The 15,686-nt window shown below is 36.6% G+C and overlaps 1 protein-coding gene across 2 annotated transcripts in view; it reads right to left on the bottom strand.

Moving 5' to 3' along the window:
- The window catches only part of DECR1 (2,4-dienoyl-CoA reductase 1), a 66,985-nt gene that overhangs the window by 15,205 nt on the left and 36,094 nt on the right, over positions 1-15,686 (bottom strand). The gene's annotated exons all lie outside the window — the stretch shown is intronic.

The raw sequence follows: 15,686 nt of genomic DNA, 5'->3' as shown, positions 1-15,686 counted from the left end.
AGTATGTACTATATACTACATATATATACATATTATATATTCTATATTACATACTCTATATTATACTATATACATATGTCATATAGACTGTGGCATAAGGAGTAGGAAAATAGCCAAATAAGGCATTATCATTGAGTTGAGGAGACAGATCTGATTTTAGAGAGACTGAGGAAGTTGCAATTTGTGAGGAGAGTTCCCCCAAAGAGAAAAGTATGTAAAGATAGAGCCCCATAAATCTGCATAGTGTATCCTTGAGTCTCTGGCCAAACATCAAGCTGTACGTGTTTAGGATAAGATCCCATAAGGCCAGGCAAAGAACAACTGCCTGGGAACCATAAGCTGAACAATTCCCAGAGTACACATAGGGCTGGGAGATAAGTGAGTCTGAGCAGCTTTGTTGAATATCCAGGTCTTTCGGTGGAAAGTTCAGAAGGGCTGTGCATTAATAGGAGGGTTAAATTAGCCCAAAAGTAAAGTCTACTCTAGACTCACCCAAATAAAACTTAAAAATAAACACTGAACTGATCAAGCTGGTCCACAAGTTTTTAATTCAAAGGGAAATTAAAATGCATACACATATGTGGACACCACACACACACACACACACACACACACACAACAACAACAATAACAGCAACAGCATAAAATATAAACATAAACAACATAAAATTCACAGCATGCAACCAAAAATTACTACACATAAAAAGACACAGAAACAACCAGGAGAAAAATCAGATAATAGAAAGACTCTCAGAAATGACACAAAACAGAGAATCAGCAGATGAAGACCTTTCAAATGATATTGTACACTGGACAGCTACATGTAAAAGAAAAAGATTAGAACATTTCCTCACACCATATACAAAAATAAACTCAAAATGAATTAAAGATCTAAAAAGACCTAAAACCATAAAATTCCTAGGAGAGAATACAGGCAGAACACACTTTGACATAAACCACAGCAATCTTTTTTTGGATGTGTCTCCTAAGACAAAAGAATAAAAGCAAAAATTAACAAATGGGAACTAATTAAGCTTAAAAGCTTTCGTACAATGAAGAAAACCATGGATGAAATTTAAAAACCTACTGAACGGGAGAAAATACTGGCAAATATGATGGCCAATAAGGGGTTAATATCCAAAATATGTAAACAGCTCATGCAACTCAATATCAAAAAAACAAACAGCCCAATTAAAAAATGGGCAAAGGCATATTTCCAAAGAAGATATACAGATGGCCAGCAGACACATGAAAAAATGCTCAACAATGCTAATCATCAGAGACATGTAAATCAAAACCACAATGAGATATCACCTCACACATGTCAGAATGGCTATCACCAAAAAGTTTACAAATAACAAGTGTTGGTGAGGATGTGCAGAAAAGGGAACCCTAGTACACTGTTGATGGGATTGTAAATCGAGGCAGCCACTATGGAAAACAGTATGGAGAGTCCTCAGAAAACTAAAAATAGAACTACCATATGATCCAGCAATTCCATTGCTGGGTATGTATCTGAAGAAAAAGAATAAACTAATTCAAAAAGATATGTGCACCACAATGTTCATAACAACATTACTTACAATTGCCAAGATATGGAAGTAATCTAAGTGCCCATCAACAGATGAATGGATAAAGAAAATGTGGTATATATATACACAATGGAATATTACTCAGCCATAAAAAAGAATGAAATGTTGACATCTGCAACACGTGCATGGACCTAAAGAGTATTATGCTTAAGGAAATAAGTCAAAGAAAAACATATGCTGTATGTTATCACTTATATGTGGAATCTAAAAAATAAAATAAATGAATGTATATAACAAAACAGAAACAGACTCATGGATATAGAGAATAAACTAGTGGTTACCACTGAGGAGAGGAAAGGGGGAAGGGGTGAGATAGGGGTATTGGACTAAGAGACACAAACTACTATGTATAAAATAAGCAACAAGGATATATTGTACAGCAGAGGAAAATACAGCCAGTAATCAACACTGCCTGGGACATAGTGGGTTCTCAGTAAATTGACTGCATGAAAATTTAAAATAATAATATTTAGCTCCTGAAAAATCAGTGATTTTCTACTTCTTACTTAGCCACAACACTGAAAATACTGTAAGTTAATATTAGCAAATGAATCAAACTATATATATATATATATATATATATATATATATATATATATATAATTTATGAAACAGTAGATACTTTAAGAAATTTAAGACTACAAGTTTGAAGGACTACAAGGAAAATAATTTAAAGAATATTCAGATAAGTTTTTTTTTTTCAGAACTTTATTTATTTTTTTTTATTTATTTATTTTTTTATTAGTTTCTGCTTTATAACAAAGTGAATCAGTCATACATATACATCTGTTCCCACATCCCTTCCCTCATGCATCTCCCTCCCTCCCACCCTCCCCATCCCACCCCTCCAGGCGGTCACAAAGCACCGAGCTGATCTCCCTGTGTTCTGCGGCTGCTTCCCACTATCTATCTACCTTACGTTTGGTAGTGTATATATGTCCATGCCTCTTTTTTGCTTTGTCACAGCTTACCCTTCCCCCTCCCCATATCCTCAAGTCCATTCTCAAGTAGGTCTGTGTCTTTATTCCCGTTTTACCCCTAGGTTCTTCATGACATTTTTTTTTTTAATTCCATATATATGTGTTAGCATACGGTATTTGTCTTTCTCTTTCTGATAAGTTTTTTTTCTCCTTGACATATTTTGTTTCTCTTTCCCTCCACACACTCCAGAGTAGAAACAAAACTTAGCACAACCCGGAAAACATTGGGAGTGGAAGAGGGGACAGGAGTACCATTTTAAGGACATGAGAAATAAGAATAGTTATGTTAGGCATTATGGTAACTTTTTCTAATATATCAATCTCAGTCTTTCAGATCTCTGAAAATTACTTTGTTTCCAAATTCACCCTGTGAAAGAAGAGGAAGTAGAACTTTAGTGTACACCATTACAGTACACTGACAACAGATGCTAACTGCATCATCTTACAACAAAATTATAAAAACTACTTTTTTTTTTTTTTTTTTTGCGGTAGGCGGGCCTCTCACTGTTGTGGCCTCTCCCCTTGCAGAGCACAGGCTCCGGACGCGCAGGCTCAGCAGCCATGGCTCACGGGCCCAGCCGCTCCGCGGCATGTGGGATCCTCCCAGACCGGGGCACGAACCCGTGTCTCCTGCATCGGCAGGCGGACTCTCAACCACTGCGCCACCAGGGAAGCCCAAAAACTACTTTTAAAAGTGACAATTACTTATGTAATGCCAGTGTTCCAATAGAATGTGCTCTATCTTCCTATTCAGATTTAACAGCAATTTTTCTTGAGGTGTGGGAAAGGAGGAGTTAAGTCATTATTACATAATTGAGATACTGGAAATGAAAGTTACCGTCCTCTTCTCTTTCTCTCTAGATTTTATTTAAGATGTGGGTAGCCCACTGCTTAGAATGAGCTACTGCTGCTTTTAATTACCCCGAGTGTAAAAAAGAGGCAAACATTTGAGATTGCAGTGTTCCAATAGGATGAATGCTGCATAAACAATTAACAGCTGGATTTCAAAAAATGAACAGTGGTGCTAATAGCTCAAAGTAAAGAATTCCCAGATTCCCAGGGTCAGTCACAGATATATTTTTTTCTTTTCATAGGAAGGCTAATCATTTAAATTAGAATTACCTATGGAAGAGGTTCGTAAATGGCAAGTTTCTAATATCCCAGTGCTGACAACAAAAATAGAACCTATGTTAGCAAAGTTAAGAAAATAGAGAAAGGGAGCAATAAATAAAATAAATATTATGCTAGCCCATCCTTAACTATTTCAAAATGGAAAAAAGTAGTAACAAAGAAACACTAAAAATCACACTATTAAATAAAACGTGTAAGATTATGTGCCAGTTTCAAAAAAAAGACTCAAAAGCTCTAAAATCTGGTTTAAATACAAATTTTGAAAATTAAAATAAAAATTTCAGTTCCAATGTTCAGTAGAGATGGAATACTGTAGTTTAAAGACACCTGACTCAAACATTGATTCTACTATTTACTAGCTCTATAACTGTGTGACCTTGAGCAAATCACTTCCATGTTCTGGGCCCCAGATTTATCAGTGTAAAGTAGGAAAATAGGGAGTTTCCAGCAAATGTCATTACATTCTACAGATTACTCACTAATTAATCATTGTTATCAATTTTACCTATTACTCTTTTACCCTCATGCAAAAAGTCCCATTTTGAAAATGATAATATCCAGCTCTTTAACCACCATTTGTAACTTCAATTGATGTTAACTTTGACTTCCCAACTACTCTGCCATTTTCATTAAAATTTGACTCCTGGCCTTAAACCTACACAAATATCTGTAACCACATCTCAAAGCCAACTTCTCTCAACAATCTGGAAGATCTCAACATTCAGGTGGACAAGATCATAAATCTTACAGCTCCATGACCTTCGGTGCTACCTCAATTTAGCCACAACCTGAACTTTGTCATCATTCCAAAATACTAAATGCAATGTGTTACTCTCTGTATTCTGTCCTTCCAGATCTTTCACATCCTCATACTACATGTGCTCTTTGAGACTTCATTATAAATTCTGGGTGCTTTATCTCCCATATTCTTTAGGCTTATAGTTCCCTCCTAGTCTAACTCTTCTATTTACAGCCTAGACTATTACATGAATCAGGCACTCAATTCCTAGCCACACATTCTCTCAAACATCCACCCTGCAGTTCTTTTTTTTTTTTTTTTTTTTTTTTTTTGCGTTACGTGGGCCTATCACTGCTGTGGCCTCTCCCGTTGCAGAGCACAGGCTCCGGACGCACAGGCTCAGCGGCCACGGCTCACGGGCCCAGCCGCTCCGCGGCATGTGGGATCTTCCCGGACCGGGGCACGAACCCGTGTCCCCTGCATCGGCAGGCGGACTCTCAACCACTGCGCCACCAGGGAAGTCCCACCCTGCAGTTCTTAATACCAGAATGGCCTTCTCCACTCTTATAAGGAGTGAGTTTTAAAACTGTTCCAAACTGTAGGTAAATGCCATTGGAAAGATGCATCTACAATTTCACCAGGGCCCTCAACATCATTTATCAACTCTTTCAGTATCCAGAGTAAACTCCTCCACCTATGTTTCTGATTCACATCTCCTGAGACTAGAACATTCCCTCATTGGTTCTCTCTTCTTTCTTTCTCAACACTTCTCCTCACTGGGGCCTCCCCTCAGTCATTAATCATGCTTCAATCACCACTTTGAATATATCTCTTGTTAAGATCCTTCAGTTTATCTTTACCCAGTTCCAGAGGGTAAAGTCCACACCCCTTAGCCTCATCTTTGCCTCTCCAGGCATTACATACTACAAGTAAGTAAACCTGAACTCCTTGTACTTTCTAGGCACACAGGTGAGCTACTGTTTGCAGGTTTAACTCTTCTACTGTTATTGCCAGCAATTAATCTTCCTGACAATCATAACATGAAGAGCAAACTCTTCACTTCTCTTTTTGGTGAAGGCACAGAGGACTCTTAGCCACTTTTTGATAAGAGCCTCAATTGAATTTAAATCTAAAAGTCATCGACACTCTAAAAGTTATTCACAGGATGATCATATAACTTAAAAACAAATAGTATAACTCTTTTTAAAAGAATATTATCTACTAAGTGAAGACATCTCATTTGAACATTTAACATAAATACATCCTTCATGTAGGTTGAAACTTAAAAGTTTAATTACAATAAGTGGTATCAGAGCTCCGGTTTTTCTAGTCTATTTTAACTATGGGACATAGGGACATAGCCTTACATTCAGATACTTTATGGTCCCCTTGTAAAACAGGTGGTAAAAATACACTTATCTTGGAGGAATCTAACATCTTCTTTAATAGCTAATACTTACTGAGTAGTAGTCTGAGCCAGGCACTATTCTTAACACTTTACAGGCACTAGCTCACTTAATCATCACAGCAATCCTAGGAGGAAGGTTCTATCTTTATCCTCCTATTTACAAAAGAGACTGAGGCACAGAGAGGTAGTTTTCCCAAGTTCACACTACTAATAAGTGGTATCATCAGGACTAGAACCAGGCAGTTTGATCCAGAGCCTACACTCATAAAATTTCCTCTCAAAGAAATTTCCAGTTATATAGTTAAAAAGAAAAAAAAAAAAGATTCCTTTCCAAAATTTCCAAATCACCTTACCGTTACATTATCTTCACAAAACATCAAAGTAAGGTACACAGTTTCTATAAGAAAATTTAATAAATGAGGTAGAAATGTTGTATCAAAGTAGTAACTCTAGCAAAAAGTGATTTTTAAAAGGATATTAACACTGCCTTAATAAATGCCAACTCATTACTAAGAAAGTGTTTTTAAACATTCTTAAAATGCACCCATTGTTCTAAGGAAGGCCTAGACGCAATACACAGAAATGTACCCATATGGTCCTTCTATACTTTAAAATCTAAACAGCATACAACTTGCACTCACACAACTGACAAATAAGAAAAGCCTCATCCTATGCCTGCTCTACTCTTCCTTCTTCTGAAACAAGGTGCATTTGCCTCCTTATCAGTTGATTTTGTCAAAAGGCTCGTCATCTTCTTTTCCCCTAATAGTAAAGCTGAAGGACATAATTTAAAGTAGTGTTAAACATGCCCTCAATTCGCCTTCTTTTTGTGGGTCTCAAAAATGTTTCATTCCATAAACAAAGCATCACCTTTGTGCTTAGTGATGAGTTAGGAACTGGTGGGGAGAAGAATGGAGTAAGGGTGGAAAGGGTTTGCAGGTGGGGCAGAAGTATTATATACTGATGGGTAATAGCATTTCCAATTTTGATGGATGAGAAAAGGAGACTTACAACATGGAACAATAACAATGTGCAGCATGTTTTTAAATGCTTAAGTGTGTATTAGAGCTTTTGAATAGGACATCATTCATTGAGGTGTGGAACTAAAGCTGGGCATGACAATTCTATATGGCTTAAGGAAAAATGATTCTTTCAGAGTCTATGTAAAAGAGCAGCCAAACAAAGGGTGATTACAGAAGGACATGAGATTGGACAGGCTGAGGTTCACTGAATGATGAATGATGAGGGAAAAGTAACTGGCTGAATTCAATATCAATGGATTGAAACTAAGAATGCTTTAAAATTTATTTCTGTGTTTACAGTTCACACATTATGTGTCTAGAACAGCAAGATGGTTAAAAACCTTGTGTTTTCTGATAATTTGTTTTAACTCAATTGCAAGAATAGCATAAAGTATTTTACTTAGTTCAAAGCCTTCAACTGTTTCTTCATAACTATTGATTAAAAGGATCTTTCCTTTTTTAGTTTCTTCGGTTGGTGCATTATTTGCATTTACTCTTCTCTTCCTCTAGCACAAGGCTGCTGGTAAGATATTCTCAGGCTGCTGGTAAGATCATCTCAGGCATACTTCCAATGACACTGATCTTATCCATGATTTCCTTTACAGACATTTCTTAACTACTTTCTATTTCCCCTTCATTGTTCATGATTAGTCTGACTAGACAGTAACCGTTCACTCCTTGCTTTTCCCTGACACAGTCCATATGATTCAAGCTTCCTTGGGTTGCTTCTGACTATTCCATACTCTTAGATTCCCTGAATCTCTGAAAATTAATTCTACCTAATTCTTTAAATTATCTAAGCTACCATATGTTCATTCACATACATGAAGAAGCACATGAATATTTTTGAAGCAATTTATGTTTTTCACAAAACTTTTGTATCTAATACCTTGTTTGCTTACTAAATATTGGAGTAGTAGTTGATTATCCAATCGTTTTTACAGATGAGAAAGCTAAGTAGTGGTCAAAATATCAAGACTCACCATCTAAGTATCAGGTATAAACTAGGTGACAATGACTTCAATTAAACTACTGTTCCTTCTTTTTTCCTACTGGACCACTTCTTTTTTTTTTTAATGAATTTATTTATTTTATTTATTTATTTTTGGCTGCGTTGGGTCTTCGTTGTGGTGAGTGGGCTTCTCATTGTGGTGGCTTCTCTTGTTGCAGAGCACAGGCTCTAGGCATGTGGGCTTCAGTAGTTGTGTCATGTGGGCTCAGTAGTTGTGGCCCCATGGCTCTAGAGCACAGGCTCAGTAATTGTGGCACACGGGCTTAGTGGCTCCGCGGCATGTGGGATCTTCCTGGACCAGGGATCGAACCCATGTCCCCTGCATTGGCAGGCGGATTCTCAACCACTGCACCACCAGGGAAGCCCTGGACTACCTCTGACAATAAAAAAAAAATATGTCAATCATCAATTTTAACAGTGATAATTAACACTTCTTAGTTATTTAATAAACCATATTTTCTCATCTGTAAAAGTGAGAATTAAAAACATCTACCAATATATTAAAAAAGACTAACTCTGTGCCTCAGTTTCTACCCATAACTATAAACTTACCTTCCAGAGTCATTACAAGTATTAAATGAGTTCATAAATATTTAACACTTAGAACAAAACCTGATATAGAATAAGCACTTGACAAATGTTAGGTGTTTTAAAAAAGTAAGAAGAAAGGAAGTAAGGAAGGAGGGGAGAGGGAGGGAAGGAGAGGGACTGAGGGAGACAAGAAGGAAGAAAATTTAGTTAAAATTAGAGCATTTACTTATAAATAATACTGTTCAGTATTCTAACATCTATTGCATCTTATATCTGTATTTAATAATTATACAAGTTGCAGTAATCACTACAGATTTCTCATATGTGGTCTTATGTGGAAGAAATTCTAGCTTCCTGGTATAAAGTAATCTATGTGACTCAATGATCAAAGATAGTCCAAAATCAAGTAAAATACCTGGGTAGGATGTCACATATTTTGTCAATTAATACACTCACACACACAAAAAAAGGAAAATTTAAGAAAAATTGTTCTCTTTAAATAGAATCCAAATATATTTTTTAAAAAAATAATAGTGGATATGTGGTCAATATTCTTACTCAAATGTTAAGTAATTTAAGATTCTGAAAAACAACCAAGTATGAAGAGTATCATACTATGTTGAACACTTATTTAATATGTCTTTCACAGTGGCACAAGAGTCATTGGTTGAATTTAGTTTAAATAAAATATCAATTTCAAAAGACAGGGGTGTAACCAACATATCTATTGGCAAAGTAGAGCTGAGGACTGACAGAGTAGTAAGTAAGGCCTTAAGAACATAAATCCGGGAGACCTTCAAGATGGCGGAGGAGTAAGAAGTGGAGATCCCCTTCCTCCCCACAAGTACATCAGAAATACATCTAAATGTGGAACAATTCCTACAGAACACCTACTGAACGCCGGCAGAAGACCTCAGACTTCCCCAAAGGCAAAAACTCCCCATGTACCTGTTTTTTTCTTTCCTTTTCTCTTTTTTTCTCCCTTTTCTTCTGAGCCATGTGGCTGACAGAGTGTTGGTGCTCCGAGTGGGTGCCAGGCCTGTGCCTCTGAGGTGGGAGAGCCGAGTTCAGGACATTGGCCCAACAGACACCTCCCGGCTCCATGTAATATCAAAAGGCAAAAGCTCTCCCAGAGATCTCCATCTTAACGCTAAGACCCAGCTCCACTCAACAAGCAGCAAGCTCCAGTGCTGGACTCCCTATGCCAGAAAACCAGCAAGATAGGAACACAACCCCACCCATTAGCAGAGAGGCTGCCTAAAATCCTAATAAGGTCACAGACACCCCAAAACACACCACGAGACATGGTCCTGCCCACCAGAAAGACAAGATCCAGCTTCATCCACCAGAACACAGGCACTAGTTTCCCCTCCACCAGGAAGCCTATATAATCCACTGAACCAACCTCACCCACTGGGGGCAGACACCAAAAACAATGGAAACTATGAACCTGCAGCCTGTGAAAAGGAGACCCCAAGCACAGTAAGTTAAACAAAATGAGAAGACAGAGAAACACACAGCAGATGAAGCAGCAAGGTAAAAACCCACCAGACCTAACAAATGAAGAGGAAATAGGCAGTCTACCTGAAAAAGAATTCAGAGTAATGATAGTAATGATGATCTAAAATCTTGGAAATAGAATGGAGAAAATACAAGAAACGTTTAACAAGGAGCTAGAAGAACTAAAGAGCAAATAAACAAGGATGAACAACACAATAAATGAAAATAAAAATTCTCTAGAAGGAATCAATAGCAGCATAACTGAGGTAGAAGAATGGATAAGTGACCTGGAAGATAAAATAGTGGAAATAACTCCTGCAGAGCAGAATAAAGAAAAAAGAATGAAAAGAATTGAGGACAGTCATAGAGATTTCCAGGAAAACAAAAAACGTATGAATATTTGAATTATAGGGGTCCCAGAAGAACAAGAGAAAAAGAAAGAGACTGAGAAAATATTTGAAGAGATTATAGATGAAAACTTCCCTAAAATAGGAAAGGAAATAAACAAGTCCAGGAAGCACAGAGAGTCCCATACAGGATAAATCTAAGGAGAAAAACACCAAGACACATATTAATCAAACTCTCAAAAATTAAATACAAAGAAAAAATATTAAAAGCAGCAAGGGAAAAACAACAAATAACATACAAGGGAATCCCCATAAGGTTAACAGCTGACCTTTCAGGAGACACTCTGCAAGACAGAGGGACTGGCAGGACATATTTAAAGTGATGAAAGAGAAAAACCTACAATCCAGATTACTCTACCCAGCAAGGTTCTCATTCAGATTCGGAAAGAGAAATAAAACTTTTACTGAGAAGCAAAAGCTAAGAGAATTCAGCACCACCAAACCAGCTTTATAACAAATGTTAAAGGAACTTCTCTAGGCAGGAAACACAAGAGAAGGAAAAGACCTACAATAATAAACCCAAACCAATTCAGAAAATGTTAATAGGAACATACATATCGATAACTACCTTAAATATAAATGGATTAAATGCTCCAACCAAAAGACATAGACAGGCTGAATGGATACAAAAAAAGACCTGTATATATGTTGTCTACAGGAGACCCACTTCAGACCTAGGGACACATACAGAGTGAAAGTGAGGGGACGGAAAAAGATATTCCATGCAAATGGAAACCAAAGAAAGCTGGAGTAGCAATTCTCATATCAGACAAAACAGACATTAAAATAAACACTATAACAAGAGACAAAGAAGGACATTACATAATGATCAAGAGATCAATCCAAGAGAAGTTATAACAATTGTAAATATTTACGCACCCAACATACGATGCATAATGCAAATGTTAACAGCCATAAAAGGGGAAAGAGACAATAACAGAAACATAGTAGGGGACGTTAACACCCCACTTTCACCAATGGACAGATCATCCAAAATGAAAATAAGGAGACACAAGCTTTAAACAATACATTAAACAAGATGGACTTAATTTATACTTATAGGACTTAATTGATTTATTATAAGACATTCCATCCAAAACCAACAGAATACACATTCTTCTCAAGTGCTTATGGAACATTCTCTGGGATACACAATACCTTCGGGCACAAATCAAGCCTTTATAATTTAAAGAAAATTGAAATCATATCAAGTATCTTTTCCGACCACAACGTAATGAGTCTATATATCAATTAAGGGAAATAATCTGTAAAAATACAAACACATGGATGCTAAACAATACACTATTTAATAACCAAGACATCACTGAAGAAATCAAAGGGGAAATAAAAAAATACCTAGAAACAAATGACAATGAAAACATGATGACCCCAAACCTATGGGATGTAGCAAAAGCAGTTCTAAGAGGGAACTTTATAGCAGTACAATCCTACCTCAAGAAACAAGAGAAATCAAAAATAAACAACCTAACATTGCACCAAAAGATGTTAGAGAAAGAAGAACAAAAACCCCAAAATTAGCAGAAGGAAACAAATCATACAGATCAGATCAGAAATAAACGAAAAAGAAATGAAGGAAACAATAGCAAAGATCAATAAAACTAAAAGCTGGTTCTTTGGGAAGATAAACAAAATTGATAAACCATTAGCCAGACTCATCAAGAAAAAAAAGAAGACTCAAATCAATAGAATTAGAAATGAAAAAGGAGAGGTAACAACTGACACCTCAGAAATACAAAGGATCATGAGAGATTAGTACAAGCAAGTATATGCCAATAAAATGGACAACCTGGAAGAAATGGACAAATTGTTAGAAAAGCACAACCTTCCGAGACTGAACCAGGAAAAAATAGAAAATATAAATAGACCAGTCACAAGCACTGAAATTGAGACTGTGATTAAAAATCTTCCAACAAACAAAAGCCCAGGACCAGATGGCTTCACAGGCAAATTCTATCAAACATTTAGAGAAGAGCTAACACCTATCCTTCTCAAACTCTTCCAAAATATAGCAGAGGGAGGAATACTCTCAAATTCATTCCATGAGGCCCCCATCACCCTAATACCAAAACCAGACAAAACATGTCACAAGGAAAGGAAACTACAGGCCAATATCACTGATGAACATAGATGCTAAAATCCTCAACAAAATACTAGCAAACAGATTCCAACAGCACATTAAAAGGATCATACACCATAGTCAAGTGGGGTATATCCCAAGAATGCAAGGATTCTTCCATAAATGCAAATCAATCAATGTGATACACCATATTAACAAACTGAAGGAGAAAAACCGTATGATCATCTCAGTAGATGCAGAAAAAGGTTTCAATAGAATTCAACACCCATTTATGATAAAAACCCTCCAGAAAGTAGGCATAGAGGGAACTTACCTCGACATAATAAAGGCCATATATGACAAACCCACAGCCAACATCATTCTCAGTGATGAAAAACTGAAACCATTTCCACTAAGATCAGGAACAACACAAGGCTGTCCACTCTCACCACTATTATTCAACATAGTTTTGGAAGTTTTAGCCACAGAAATCAGAGAAGGAAAAGAAAGGGAATCGAAATTGGAAAAGAAGTAAAGCTGTCACTGTTTGCAGATGACATGATACTTACATAGAGAATCCTAAAGATGCTACCAGAAATCTACTAGAGCTAATCAATGAATTTGGTAAAGTAGCAAGATACAAAATTAATGCACAGAAATCTCTTGCATTCCTATACACTAATGATGAAAAATCTGAAAGAGAAATTAAGGAAACATCCCCTTTTACCACTGCAACAAAAAGAATAAAATACCTAGGAATAAACCCACCTAAGGAGACAAAATACCTGTATGCAGAAAACTTTAAAACACTGATGAAAGAAATTAAAGATGTTACAAATAGATGGAGAGATATACCATGCTCTTGGATTGGAAGAATCAACATTGTGAAAATGACTCTACTGCCCAAAGCAACCTACAGATTCAATGCAATCCCTGTCAAACTACCAATGGCATTTTTCAGACAACAAGAACAAAAAATTTCACAATTTGCATGGAAACACAAAAGATCCTGAATAGCCAAAGCAATCTTGATAAAGAATAACAGAGATGGAGGCATCAGGCTCCTGGACTTCAGATTATACTACAAAGCTACAGTAATCAAAACAGTATGGCACTGGCACAAATCAGAAATACAGATACATGGAACAGGATAGAAAGCCCAGAGATACACCCACACACATATAGTCACCTTATTTTTTATAAAGGAGGCAAGAATATACATGGAAAAAAGAAAGCCTCTTCAATAAGTGGTGCTGGGAAAACTGGACAGCTACATGTAAAATAATGAAATTAGAACACTCCCTAAAACTATACACAAAAATAAACTCAAAATAGATTAATGACCTACATGTAAGGCCAGACACTATAAAACTCTTAGAGGAAAACATAGGCAGAATACTCTATGACATAAATCACAGCAAGATCCTTTTTGACCCACCTGCTAGAGAAATCACAATAAAAACAAAAGTAAACAAATGGGACCTAATGAAACTTAAAAGCTTTTGCACAGCAATGAAAACCATAAACAATACGAGAAGACAACCCTAAGAATGGGAGAAAATATTTGCAAATGAAGCAACTGACAAAGGATTAATCTCCAAAATATACAAGCAGCTCATGCAGCTCAATTTCAAATAAGCAAACAACCCAATCCAAAAATGGGCAGAAAACCTAAACAGACTTTTTCTCAAAGAAGACATACAGATTGCCAACAAACACATGAAAGGATGCTCAACATCACTAATCATTAGAGAAATGCAAATCAAAACTACAGTAAGGTATCACCTCACACCAGTCAGAATGGTTATAATCAAAAAATCTACAAACAATAAATGCTGGAGAGGGTGTGGAGAAAAGGGAACCCTCTTGCACTCAGAATGTAAATTGATACAGCCACTGTGGAGGTTCCTTATAAAACTAAAAATAGAACTAGCATACAACCCAGCAATCCCACTACTGTGTATATACTGTGAGAAAACCAAAATTCAAAAAGAGTCATGTACCGTAATGTTCATTGCAGCTCTATTTACTATAGCCAGGACACGGAAGCAACCTAACTGTCCATTGACAGATGAATAGATAAAGAAGATACAGCACATATATACAATGGAATATTACTCAGCCATAAAAAGAAATGAAATTGAGTTATTTGTAGTGAGGTGGATGGACCTAGAGTCTGCCATACAGAGTGAAGTAGGTTAGAAAGAGAAAAAATATACCATATGCTAACACATATATATGGAACCAAAAAAAAAAAAAGTTTTGAAGAACCTAAGGGCACAACAGGAATAAAGATGCAGACGTAGAGAATGGACTTGAGGACCCGGCGAGGGGGAAGGGTAAGCTGGGACGTAGTGAGAGAGTGGCACGGACATATATACACAACCAAATGTAAAATAGATAGCTAGTGGGAAGCAGCTGCATAGAATAGGGAGATCAGCTCAGTGCTTTGTGACCACCTAGAGGGTGGGATAGGGAGGGTGGGAGGGAGATGCAAGAGTTAGGAGATATGGGGATACATGTATATGTATAGCTTATTCACTTTGTTATAAAGCAGAAACTAACACACTATTGTAAAGCAATTATACTCCAATAAAGATGTTAAAAAAAAGAAAACTGTCACCAAAGAATATTCTATCCAGAAAAGTCATCATTAAGATATCAAGGAGAAATAAAGACTTTTTCAGACAAACAAAAGCTGAGGGGGTTCATCAACACTAGACCTGCCTTACAAAAAATGTTGAAAGCATCACTTCTACTAGAAACAAAAAGGCAAAAGTACACAAAATGTTGAGTAAGATGATAAATAGAAAAGATGTTATTGGAAAATTGCAACTCTTATCAGCATAGGTTTTTTTCTTTCAGTTTTATTGAGATAAAGTTGACATACAGCAAGCACTATATAAGTTTAAGGTGTACAACATAACAATCTTACATACATCATAAAATGACTACCACAATAAGTTTAGTGAACAATGATCACTTCATACAGATACAAAATAAAAGAAAGAAAGTTTTTTCCTTGTGATGAGAACACTTAGGATTTACTCCCTTAACTTTCATATATAGCATCCAGCAGTGTTAATTATATTAATCATGTTGTACATAACAAACTTACAGAACAGGTCTTTTAAACACTTTATTATTGCATAAAAGTTAAAAGGGGGACTTCCATGGTGGCGCAGTGGTTGAGAATCCGCCTGCGAATGCAGGGAACACAGCTTCAAACCCTGGTCCGGGAAGATCCCACATGCCACAGAGCAACTAAGCATGTGAGCCACAACTAT

This window comes from Mesoplodon bidens (assembly GCF_964165515.1).
Source record: "Mesoplodon bidens genome assembly, chromosome: 16".
NCBI lineage: Eukaryota > Metazoa > Chordata > Mammalia > Artiodactyla > Ziphiidae > Mesoplodon > Mesoplodon bidens.
Note: the sequence above shows the minus strand (reverse complement) of the source record. Positions and strands in the feature narration are given on the sequence as shown.